Consider the following 12,373-nt stretch of genomic DNA (forward strand, 5'->3'; position numbering starts at 1 on the left):
CGCTGTAGTTAGCCTTGTTGTACGCCCGAATTTGTTTTGTAATAGGACTACGGGTATTGGAATGTAAGTAAAGAAAGATTTGTAACCAACAATGATCACTGAGGCCAGTTGAGCAGGAAAGGGAAGTGATTGTTTGAGGTGCGCATGTAAAGACAATATCGAGAATGTTTAAGCCACGCGTTGGTTGGTCGACCATTTGGGTGAGGTTAAAGCAGAGGGTCGTCTCAATAAATGCTCTGGTTTCACGAATAGAGGAAGTTGGAACAGTCCAATCGATCGTTGGAAAGTTGAAGTCACCACACAAGTAAACATTGCATTTGGGGTACCTACGCTGAACTTTTTCTAGACTGTCATGAAGTTTTTCAGTGAAAAGTGAGTCGCAATCAGGAGGCCTATAACGCACGCCCAATACTATTTCGCTGGTAGGCAAAGATGCGGAAATCCACAAGATTTCAAGTGAGCTGTCAGTTTGAATGAGACGCGACGACAAGTTTTAGTTTGTGGCTATCAGTACGCCACCACCTCGCCTATTATCTCTATCATTGCGAAAAATAGGTCGTAACCACGTGTCCGTCAACACCAAAATATCAGGGTTGCTGTCGTCATGGAGGGCCACAAGTTCCTCACGGTGGCCAATGACACTTCGTATATTAGTGAGTAGCAATGAAAAAGGAGTGTTTGCACAACGAGGCTGAATTACTAGGCGAGATTTGTTTATTGATAAGTTTCGCCTACAGTCAGCGTTACGCGGTCCTTTTTTTCTTTTTTTGCTATCGGTTAGCTCTTTTCAGATCTCCTGAAGCGATGTCGTACGCATAACATGAGTTCCCAATGATAAGCGTGTCAAAGTGAAGTTTAAAAGGCGTGTTCTGCCTTTTCGCAAACTGAATGAGCTTGCTACGGACCTGGCGAACATCCGTGGAAAAATCCTCGCGAATCGCGAAATCTGTGTCTTTAAGTTTCGGTCCCCGTGATAAAATACGTTCTTTACCTTTGAAATGGGTTAGCTTCATAATGATAGGGCGGTTCTTGCTCACGGCATACTTTCCAAGTCTGTGCGCGCGTTCTACGTTATTTGGGTGGATGTTTATGCCCAGCTCCCCAGCACAGAACGCAACAACCATCCCCTCAGACTGAGCCCAGGCCTCCGACTGTGAATGTTGAAGTCCGAAAAACAGGAGGTTGTTCCTACGCAGTCGGTTGTTGGCGTCGTCACTCGATACCCTCAGTGCCTCTAGTTGCTGAGTGAGAGACTGGACAGTGCTGCTTGGAAGTTCAGCGCCCTGCACTGGGCTTTTAGGGGAAGTAATTTCCCCCTCTAAAGCCGTAACTCTTAAGCTTAACTCTTGTACAAGCCCATCCGTGTGAGTTTGTTTTTCTTTTATGCCACTTATTTCCGTTAATAACTGAGATTGCCCTTGTTCAATCCTTTGCACTCTCTCAAGCATTGAGGCCAGTTGCGGGCAATCATCCGGACCCGGGTTAGTTTCGATGTTCCCTGATAACAACAAAAGTAGATTTGATAGCGCGACATTCACACAAGTCTGGGCGCAAATGACAAGCCACTTTCGCCAATTCAACAAGTCGCTGGGGCAGGACACAATAAGTAGATAGGGGTTACTGCTTCTGTAACATTTTGAGTGATCGTTGTAACTCACCTAGAGCAAAATCGGTGGTAAGTGTATCGTTCTACGAGCGGTGTCGTGCCCCGGTGAAGCGGTGTCTGTCAGGTGCTTATATTCCATTGCAGAGGAGAGGGTGGGTGGTCTTGGTTGCCAGATGATGCTTGCGTCCTTCTTGCACGTGGGTAACAGCGGCGCCAAGTGGAAGGGTCCGGTGGTAGGAATCGCTGCTGGGGCGAAATCGCGTCCGTGTTCGTCCGGTCTGTTGTAGACGTGGAAGCCAGCGTTGTCAGCGGCTGAGAAGGCAGCAAGTAGGGACAGCGGGAGCAAAATCGGTGGTAAGTGCATCGTTCTACGAGCGGTGTCGTGCCCCTGTGAGTAGGAAGTCTACAGCAGTCTAACATAAAGGTGCTCCTCTGCTACTGCTTGCCATCTTCGAGGAAGACAAGGACCTCGTCTGCAAACTAATCGAGGTAAACATTGCAAGCAAGATTTTGCAACCCTATCTTTTCTTAGTATTCCTAGCAGGTCACCTCGTAACTTAGTGTGTACACGTTACTATATTGTGCACACTATTCAAATTAACACTTTCATGTACGGGTAAATGCCTTGTCTGCTACGGAAGGCTTTTTTAACGCTTATTATATTCGTTTGCTCTCAAGACAAAAAATCCTCAAAACCTGCGCACTATACAAGTTCAACATTTCCAAAATATTTAGTTGTAATTTGCGCCACAGCATGAACTGAAATTGAACAGGCAATTATTTTTAGTATCGGAAATAATAGGCCAATCGGCTTCCCGCATGCCTTTTATGCCACTGAAAACTTCTCCTGAAAAGAAAACCGAATTACAAACCAAAATACTACTGTAGGTGTGGAACTCTTTTTCCATTACAGGAAACTGCGTGTGACGATGACTTGGGGGAGATGCCGGGCTCTTCTTTCATTTGTGAGAAGGTAGAGTTGCAAATGATACTAGCAGACAGGTAGGCATTGCTAAATGATGACACATTTCATTCAAGAGGGAGCGTTGTGACTGTTAAGTCGTTCACGACATGCATCGACAGCCAGCCAGTGGTCCACACCTCCAGCCCATGCCAGGCCTTCAAGCTGGTGTTCTTTGCTCACTTCGCCTTCGACATCGTTTACTGCAAGGAGACAAGCCTGTGTTTGGAGTTCATGCAGAGGTAGGAACGAAAGTGTCTATTCATCATTTCTTAATTTACTGAGTCGCGATGAGCACTGACTCAGCACCTTTCAGGCTTTTGTGTCGTTTAAAACTGCCAGTGGCAAACAACAAAGCGGTGTTCCAGCAGTTACAGGAGAGCCTTTATAAAGGCCGTAATGCTCCTAAATTTAGATAAAACAAAGATGAAATTATAAAAACATGAACAATTTTTTCACTTTGGTCGATTTCGAATTACTGATTACCGATGGATTAAAATCGGTTGCTTTCTGCTGCGTGCTGTCTTCAGCGCGCAGCAGTGAGATGAGATGAGCTATGAAATGATGGCTACCGCCGGTCATGTAATTTGCAGTATGTTGCAATGAGGTGCCACCTTTTGTTGTCATAATGAGTAAAGCAGGGGTCAGCAGCCCGCAGTCCGGATCTTGTCCGCTAAGCAGTTTCATCTGGCACACGGCACAATTTAGGAATGCCCCCTTCCTCTTTCTTCTCTCATCCTCCCACATGCATACAATGTTCTGGGACCATGCAACAATTTTGACCCCCGACACCTTGTAAAACTCATACATGGGTTGCATGTGACGTCCATCAAAGAGTGCTCGGATGACCACCAGAAAAGAGGGCAAGAAGGAGCTCTCCTCTTATCAGGACTCTCTTTCGTGCTTCCCGGATTTGCACAGGCGTCGCTATTCTCCTCCCAGAAGATTAACCCTTCACTCAAAATTATTACGAAAGCAGCTTCCCTCTCCTCCTTTTATATGGTGGTCAAAAGTATGCGATGTGACGTGAGTGCAACCCATAGATACAACAGCAGGTTCGTATAATTAGCTCCTCCCAATAACAACTTGTCAGATTACATTAGCAACTTTAATTTATATGCATGTATTTTCCAGTATCTAGCACCAAACCACACACTATAGGGCATTTAAACGAAGAAACCATCTGATTGTTATTTATTTATTTATTTACTTGCGATGCTTACCAACAGCCAAAAGCCTAGGACGGTAGAGCATCATACTAGTTTGAGAGTGCCTTTTTCTCTAGTAGTTGCTTACTGCATCACCGGGACAAGTTGGAGAAAGGGCCCCTCCATGTCTATCCCGCTCTTTGTCCAACTTGTGGCAACTCGGCCTGTTGCAGGAAAAGGTTGTTGACCCTCGACATAGCCTGTAACTTGATGCGTGTGCGCTAAGTACTCTAAAATCCAAATATTACAATCATACGCAGCCTATTTCACTACAAAACATTTGATAAAACATAGCGGATTTCAGGCTTACGGATGGCACATTCATACCTGCCAACTCTCCCGAATTTTCCGGGAGCCTCCCGAATTTTGATCACAACTCCCGATTGTACGGACGCGACCTCAGATCTCCCAAAAAATGTCCACCGTAATCTTTTTTTTTTTTATGATGCCTCATTGCTATAATCATCACGCGTGTGTCATTGCGAGTTACTCGAGAGTAGGTTTAGGTTACTCCGGCGGGTTACCACGTGACAACTCAGAACAGTACCGTAAAACGAGGGTAGATTTTCAAACGCCAAAGTACGAAACCTCTACTCCTGAAGTTAGAGCGCATTTTGGAACACGGCTTATATGACCATGGGTGCGCCAGGCTTCAATTGGCTTTGTTAGGTCGTCGGGTGAGGTGCGAAACGCCGAACTGCTCTTCGTGTTTCCCCGAGTTTAGTTGGAACCACTGATCTGTTGGAACGATTGATGGCGCTTTCAACAGCCAGGAAGAAGTACTTGCAAGTATTTCTAAAATCATACGCGACTCAGTGTCCGTGCTTTGCCGCTTCGCAAAAAGCTGACAAGTATGAATTCTGTACCATGTGCGCCTGTGATGTGGGAGAGTTTCGCACGGCGGCAAGCTTGACACATCAAGATACACATCGCTTCACGAAAGCATCAGAACCATGCTCGTGCCGTAGAAAGGCCGGGCGTTACCGGCAGTTTACTCCAAAACAACTGCGAAGGCAGTGTGATTCGCGCAGAGTGCCTCTTCATGGAATTTCTTCTCAAACTAAAAAAAAAAAGAAATGTTTCAACACCCCCCCCCCCCCCCCCCCCCCGCACGTCGGTCTCCCGAATTTTTATGTTGCTAGGTCGTGTGACCAGATTCAGCAGGGTTCAGAGTGCATACCGCACACTGAACCCTGCTGAATCTGGTCAAATGACGAATGGCGCTTGTCAAACAATCGTAAGGGATGGCTTTTTGTGCGGACGAGCAGAACTGGTCGGTTGTTTGTCCGCACGAGAGGCCATTGCTCAAAATCGGCTTACGAGCACCATTTATCGTTCGACCAGGTTCGCAATCTGATGAGATTCGCAATCTTTCATCATATTTCTAATAGTGAAAACGTGCACATGATTGTAACTGTTGTGTTTTTCGGATGGTTGGAGCATATAGATTGTGATATTGTCATAAATTGGCCATATCAGAAAGCTCCAGAGTGCCCCTTTAAGCTTGGGACTATGAAAGTACATCTAAACTATGTTTTCCTCTCGCCTCCCTCCGCGGGAGTGATGTGTCTTCCCGTCTGCATCTTGGTGTGTGCGCTTGCGATACTTGCGGGGACTTTTTTTTTCCATTATCTGATGTATCCAGTTTGCTATTTTAATTTTTTTATTTTTCTATGGATCCAGTTTGCGATTCCTTATCCCTATGGAATGCTATTACGTTTCGTAGGTATCTTTGACTCAACAATGAGAGATTAGGTAGCTATGACGCCCAACCTAGAGTCACTGTATGGTTTCCCAGAGTAACGAAACTCCGAAGGTTCGTTCTAGAGCCGCGGCGCGACGCTGAAACCGAAACCATGGCGCCACCATCTTGGGTCCACGTGTCGACCGGTGTATGAAGGCAATAGTGATATGCATTGGAGCGTGTTGAAAGAGCTGGTTCCTTCCGCGACACGCGGAATGAATCACCTGTAATCGGCACTTACCTCACAAGGCTTGCTTGTTGCAGTGGGTTCGAAATCTTTCCGTTTTACTATGGCCAGCCAAGCCTTCTTCCTCCGGCTAGCAGTTTTGTTCTTTCCAAACCGGATCCGGAAGAGTCTCTTTCCATCCTTCTTCCTGCTGCTGCACCCAAAAGCGCAACAAGCAGGCATTGTGCCACTAAGTACACAACCTCCTTGCTCTTGACATCAGTAACCGCGTGGAAAAGACTGTGCGTAAGCGTGCGTTCGATGAGCAGGGGAGCGTGCGTGTGTGCAGGTGTTTGCTGGACCCAAGATGGTGGCGATTAGAGCCACTTGAAGTGCTTGTGGAGGTGAGTTAGCAGTGCTTGTGTCACGTGATGACTACCCTACTGAAAAAAAAAACATTTGGCGCCTATAAGAAAATAAACGGGTCGATACCGGTAATAGTTTAACCATATCGGTCACCAGTTTGTCAAAGGGGTCGCCCGTATGGCTCAAAGAGGTCCCCCATATGAGCCATAACGGTCACCTATCTGGACAAACAGGTCACTCCTTTGGCAAATGGGTCGCTCGTCTGGGCAAATGGGCGACTCGTTTGGGCAAAGTTGTCGCACGTTTGCTCAAACCGGTGACCATGTTGCAAACTGTACCGGTATAATCAAACGGCTCTCCGGAGCCCGTTTGATTATACCGGGTGGTGACCAAACAAAAAACAGGAAATAAACAGAAAGAAATAAACGTTTAATGTGGCGAACTTGTGCCAAAAAAAAATAAAGAAGGAAACAGAAGAAAGCAGAGCGTCGCGGGCGTCGAAGTCGGCGTGTCAGCAGAATCGAGCGCTAGGGCGAGACTGACTCAACAAGGTCGCGGGCGGCCTCTTATCTAGAGTGCGCCGCTATCTCGAAGATTCGGCGAAAGCGGTTCGAGCGTCGCGTGATCGGGGCCAGAATGAACACGCACTTTCTAGAAAACAAAAGCAGGGATAAATGATAGAAGTTACGTGCGGTACATGAATAAACGGGAACTTTCTGGAGGACCGTGACCGAGCGTTGCTTTCTCAGCCTTGCGCGCGGCATTACTCCCCCCTTTAAAAGTGCATCGCCCCGATGCAGTGTAAAACAAATCAAAATAAAAAAGAACGATAAACTAAAGAGTCTTTTGGAGCACAAAAGGTCCACAGTCCTATCGAGCGTAGTACGGCTTCAGGCGCACGACGTGGACGACCTCAGGTCGTGGTGGGCGGCGTGACGATGTTCGTGTTCCGTCGGGCATCACCTCGTAGTTCAGCTCGCCGAGGCGACGAAGTACCTTGTATGGTCCAAAGTACCGTTTCAGCAGTTTCTCACTGAGGCCGCGGCGACGGATGGGCGTCCATACCCACACCCTATCTCCGGGCTGGAAGTGGACGTCCCTGCGACGAAGGTTGTAGCGGCCGGCGTCGACGCGTTGCTGGTCTTGAATCAGGAGTCGGGCGAGCTGGCGAACTTCTTCGGCGCGTTGAGCAACCGCCTGGGCGTCGTCGCTCTCGTTGTCAGATGGCTCATGGGGCAGCATGGCGTCCAGCATGGTCGTTACCTTCCGACCATGTACCAGCTGGAAAGGGGTGAATCCAGTGGTCTCTTGAACCGCCGTATTGTAGGCGAACGTGACGTAGGGCAGCACCTCGTCCCACGTCTTGTGCTCTACGTCGACGTACATAGAGATCATATCGGCGATTGTCTTGTTGAGTCGCTCGGTCAGTCCGTTGGTCTGCGGGTGGTATGCAGTGGTTCGACGATGGCCGGTGCCACTGAGACGAAGGATCTCTTGCGTCAGCTGGGCCATGAACGAAGATCCGCGATCTGTAATCAGAACCTCGGGAGCGCCGTGCCGGAGGACGATGGACTCGATGAAAAACTTGGCGACTTCCACAGCAGTCCCTGAAGGAAGAGCTTTCGTTTCGGCGTACCGCGTGAGATAATCTGTGGCGACGATGATCCAGCGGTTCCCCGACGTCGAAGGCGGAAAAGGACCAAGTAGATCCATTCCGATCTGCTGGAAGGGTGTAGTTGGAGGAGAAATGGGCTGCAGAAGTCCGGCCGGCCTCGTCGGCGGTTTCTTGCGTCGCTGGCACTCGTGGCATGATCGTGTGTATAGGTGGACGGTCTTTGGGAGCTTCGGCCAGTAATACTTTTCACGAATACGGGCCAGTGTCCGGCTGTAACCAAGGTGTCCGGATGTCGGGTCGTCGTGGCAGGCTTGGAAGATCTCCTCTCGAAGGTCACTCGGGATTACCAGCAACCAAGGTGTGTTGTTGTTGCCGAAGTTCTCTTTGTAGAGTACACCTTGTCGGATGGCGAAGGTCGGCAGTGCTCGTGAGAAAACACGTGGCACGGTACTCCTGCCCCCTTCCAGGTGCTCGATTAATGCGCGCAGCTCAGGATCGTCCCGTTGACGTCGTGCCATATTGTCGGTGTTCACTGCTCCTAGAAAGCACTCGTCGTCATTGTCGTCGCTGCAGCCGGAGGGGGTTTCGACGGGGGCTCTGGACAGGCAGTCGGCGTCGCTGTGCTTGCGGCCTGACTTATAGACCACTGTCATGTTGAACTCTTGTAGTCGAAGACTCCATCGAGCGAGGCGTCCTGACGGGTCCTTCAGCTTCGCAAGCCAGCAGAGCGAGTGGTGGTCCGTGACTACACGGAACGGGCTGCCGTACAAGTACGGACGAAACTTCGTTATTGCCCAGACGACCGCAAGGCATTCTTTCTCAGTTGTGGAGTAATTTTTCTCCGCCTTGGACAATGTCCGACTTGCGTAGGCGATGACTCGCTCGATGCCTTCTTGCACTTGGACTAGTACTGCGCCCAGTCCCGCGTTACTTGCGTCCGTGTGAATTTCTGTTTCCGCATCCTGGTCGAAATGTCCAAGCACAGGAGGAGTCTGGAGTCGTCGTTTCAGTTCGTCGAATGCCTGCTGTTGCTCCTCGGCCCATTCGAACTTCTTGGCGTCCTTCGTGAGATTCGTAAGTGGTGCGGAAATCCTTGCGAAATCCCGAACGAAGCGTCGATAATAGGCACAAAGTCCAAGGAATCTTCGCACGGCCTTCTTATCTGTCGGCGCTGGAAATGCCGCGACGGCGCGAGTCTTCTCGGGGTCTGGGCGAATGCCTTCGTTACTAACCACGTGGCCAAGGAACTTCAGTTCGTCATAGGCGAACCGGCACTTTGACGGCTTGAGTGTGAGTCCGGCGGTCTGAATGGCTTGAAGAACAGCTCGGAGTCGTCTCAAGTGCTCGTCGAAGTCAGCTGAAAATACTACGACGTCGTCAAGGTAGACGAGACAACTCTGCCACTTCAGCCCTGCCAGTACGGTGTCCATGACACGCTGGAAAGTTGCTGGCGCTGTGCATAGTCCGAAGGGCATCACCTTGAACTCGTACAGTCCATCCGGCGTGACGAAGGCTGTCTTCTCTCGGTCCCGTTCGTCGACCTCGATTTGCCAGTAGCCGCTCTTCAGGTCCATCGATGAAAAGTATCGAGAGTGGCGCAGCCGGTCTAGAGTGTCGTCGATGCGGGGGAGTGGGTAGACGTCTTTCTTCGTAACCGTGTTGAGCTGCCGGTAGTCCACGCAGAACCGAAGAGTTCCGTCCTTCTTCTTAACCAGCACGACTGGAGAGGCCCATGGACTGCTTGAAGGTTGGATTATGTCGTCATTCAGCATCTCTTGAACTTGCTGATGGATCACCTCCCTTTCCTTAGCGGAGACTCTGTACGGCGATCGATGCACAGGGCGCGCGTCGTCCTCAGTAACGATGCGGTGCTTGGCAATCGCGGTCTGGCGCACCTTCGACGACGTCGCAAAGCAGTCGCGGTATTCGGCGAGGAGGTTAACCAGCTGACGCCGTTCAGGGTCCGGAAGCTTAGGGTCAATGTCGAGCTGCGCTGGCGACGTACTGTCTTGCTGGGGCGGCGAGGATTCGTCAGTGATCGCAGTGATTTCGGCGGGGTTTCGGAGTTTCTCGACGTGGCCCACGGCTGCACCTTTCGTGAGGTGTTGCGTTTCGTTTCGGAAGTTCGTCACGAGGGCCACAGTCCGCCCATCCTGAAGTTCAGCTACTCCCCTTGCGACGCCTATGCCTCTTCCCAGGAGCAATTGGAGGCTTCCCTCGAGAAGAACTTCGCCACAGGAAGCTTCATCGATCCCGACAAGTACGAAAACACTCGACCGCGGTGGTAGGTTTACGTGGTTTGCGAGGACTCGGACCGTGGGTGACGTCGCTTCGGGTTCCTCCGCTGGTGGAGCAGGTTTTCGTAGCGTCAGCCGGTTTGTTCCGAGGTCGATGACGGCGCCATACTCGCAGAGAAAGTCCATTCCGAGGATAACGTCCCTCGAACAGTCTTGCAGAACAACGAACTTGACAGGGCACGTTTCACCGTGGATCTCGACGCGAGCAGTGCATCTCCCGACTGGTGTGATGAGATGTCCTCCGGCGTTTCGTATTTGGGGTCCTTCCCACGGCGTCATGACTTTTCGAAAGCGGCGGGAGAGCCTCCCACTCAAGACTGAGTAGTCTGCTCCGGTGTCCACGAGTGCCGATGCGTCGTGACCGTCGATGACGATGTTTAGGTTGTTGGACACCGTTGCAGGGGCGTCGTAGCGATGCGTGGCGTCGGGAGAGTGGGAGCGCTCCGGCGTTCTTGGAGGCTCTTTACGTCGGTCGTCTTCGGCAACTCCACCTCCAGGGGTTGCCGCGCCTAGTTTCCCCGGCGAGGAGCGAGGGGCGACAGGCTTTCACGTCGGGGTCGGTGCATCGGCGAAGCTGGACGTCGTGGCGATGGCGACCGGAACTCTCGGCGGGACGCAGGCTCGGGGGACTGGGGTCGTCGCAGGTACTCGTCGATCTCCCGAGGGCGTTCACCACACCGGGGGCGCGGGTCGTTTGGGTGGAATCCGCGCAGCCCGAGTCGTCGGTATGGGCATCGGCGGTACACATGGTCGGCTTCCCCGCAGTGGTAGCAGAGCGGGCGTCGGTCGGCCGTTCGCCACACGTCGGTCTTCCTCGACGAGGGTTGCTCCGGGCGAACGTCGTGGACTTGTCCTTCCTGGCGTCGAGGATACTGTGGCATCGGAGGGTCTCGTCGGGGTGGCGCCGTGGTCTGGCGGTTAGCTTGCGGCGATCTTCGGGCCATGGCGGCGTAGCTCAAAGTAGGCTCCTCTGGCGTCGTCGTTTTGATCGGAATCTCAGGTTGGAAGGCTCGGTGGACTTCCTCTCGGACGACCTCGGCGAGCGACAGGGAGGACGAGCGATCCGTAGCGGGGAGCATCTTGCGGATTTCTTCCCGGACGACTTCACGGATGATGTCACGGATGCCTGGGAGGTCGGTACCAAGGTCGTATCCGGATGTCGCCAGAGTAGTCACGCCAGGGTGCCGCTCGTAGTGTCTGGCGCGTGCTAGTAGCGCACGCTCCATATTCGTCGCCTCCGTGACGAACCCGTCGACAGTTGTCGGAGGATTGCGAATGAGACCTCCGAATATCTCGCTTTTGACACCCCTCATCAGGTGTCGCAGCTTCTTCTCCTCTGTAGCCTGAGGATCGGCGCGGGCGCTGAGGCGAAGAACATCCTCAACGAAGCTGGTGATGCTTTCATTCAGACCTTGGGTCCTTGTTCGAAGGATGTCTTCGGCCCTCTCGCGTCGGTGTTGGCTGGTAAACGTCTTCACCAGCTCTTGCTTGCACACCTCCCACGAGGTTAAAGAAGCCTCGTGGTTCTCCAGCCAGTACCGTGCAGTACCTTCCAGCGAGAAGTAAAGGTTCTGCAAGCAGTGCTCAGCTGACCACCCGTTATGTCGGGCCACACGTTCATAATGTTGCAGCCAGTCCTCGATGTCCTCGTGGGTGTCTCCGTGGAAAGGCGTCGGAGTTTTTGGTGCGACGGGCAGGTATACGACGCTGGCGGTGGACGGGTTCTGGGACGACTGGCTGTCCATCGTTGGCCTCGTTGGCTGCTTAGTCTTGGGCGGTAGAGATCCGAATTCCGGGTGTAGACCTTGGGTGCGACGACTGAACCGGATCTCGGAAGTGCTTTCGTCGGTTCTTCGTGGGCTAGGCGTCGGACTTGCACTGTGGGCCCTCGGAGGGGTACGCGGCAGGGGCATGCGGTACCCCGCACCTCCACCAAATGTCACGGGTGGTGACCAAACAAAAAACAGGAAATAAACAGAAAGAAATAAACGTTTAATGTGGCGAACTTGTGCCAAAAAAAAATAAAGAAGGAAACAGAAGAAAGCAGAGCGTCGCGGGCGTCGAAGTCGGCGTGTCAGCAGAATCGAGCGCTAGGGCGAGACTGACTCAACAAGGTCGCGGGCGGCCTCTTATCTAGAGTGCGCCGCTATCTCGAAGATTCGGCGAAAGCGGTTCGAGCGTCGCGTGATCGGGGCCAGAATGAACACGCACTTTCTAGAAAACAAAAGCAGGGATAAATGATAGAAGTTACGTGCGGTACATGAATAAACGGGAACTTTCTGGAGGACCGTGACCGAGCGTTGCTTTCTCAGCCTTGCGCGCGGCATTTTTACAAAAAAAAACAAATAGGAAGTCTTGGGGTGGCCTCCTTCCTTCTGCTGGGGCAGCGTCGTACTACGACGACGTACGA

General features: G+C 51.6%; 1 pseudogene; it reads right to left on the reverse strand.

Annotated features, from left to right (window-relative positions):
* Positions 1-710: 710 nt before the first annotated feature.
* On the reverse strand, positions 711-1,970 carry LOC115317237 (annotated as a pseudogene).
* Between the last annotated feature and the right edge of the window lie 10,403 nt (positions 1,971-12,373).

Source organism: Ixodes scapularis, unplaced genomic scaffold (genome assembly GCF_016920785.2).
Source record: "Ixodes scapularis isolate PalLabHiFi unplaced genomic scaffold, ASM1692078v2 PGA_scaffold7__128_contigs__length_106722199, whole genome shotgun sequence".
Lineage (NCBI taxonomy): Eukaryota > Metazoa > Arthropoda > Arachnida > Ixodida > Ixodidae > Ixodes > Ixodes scapularis.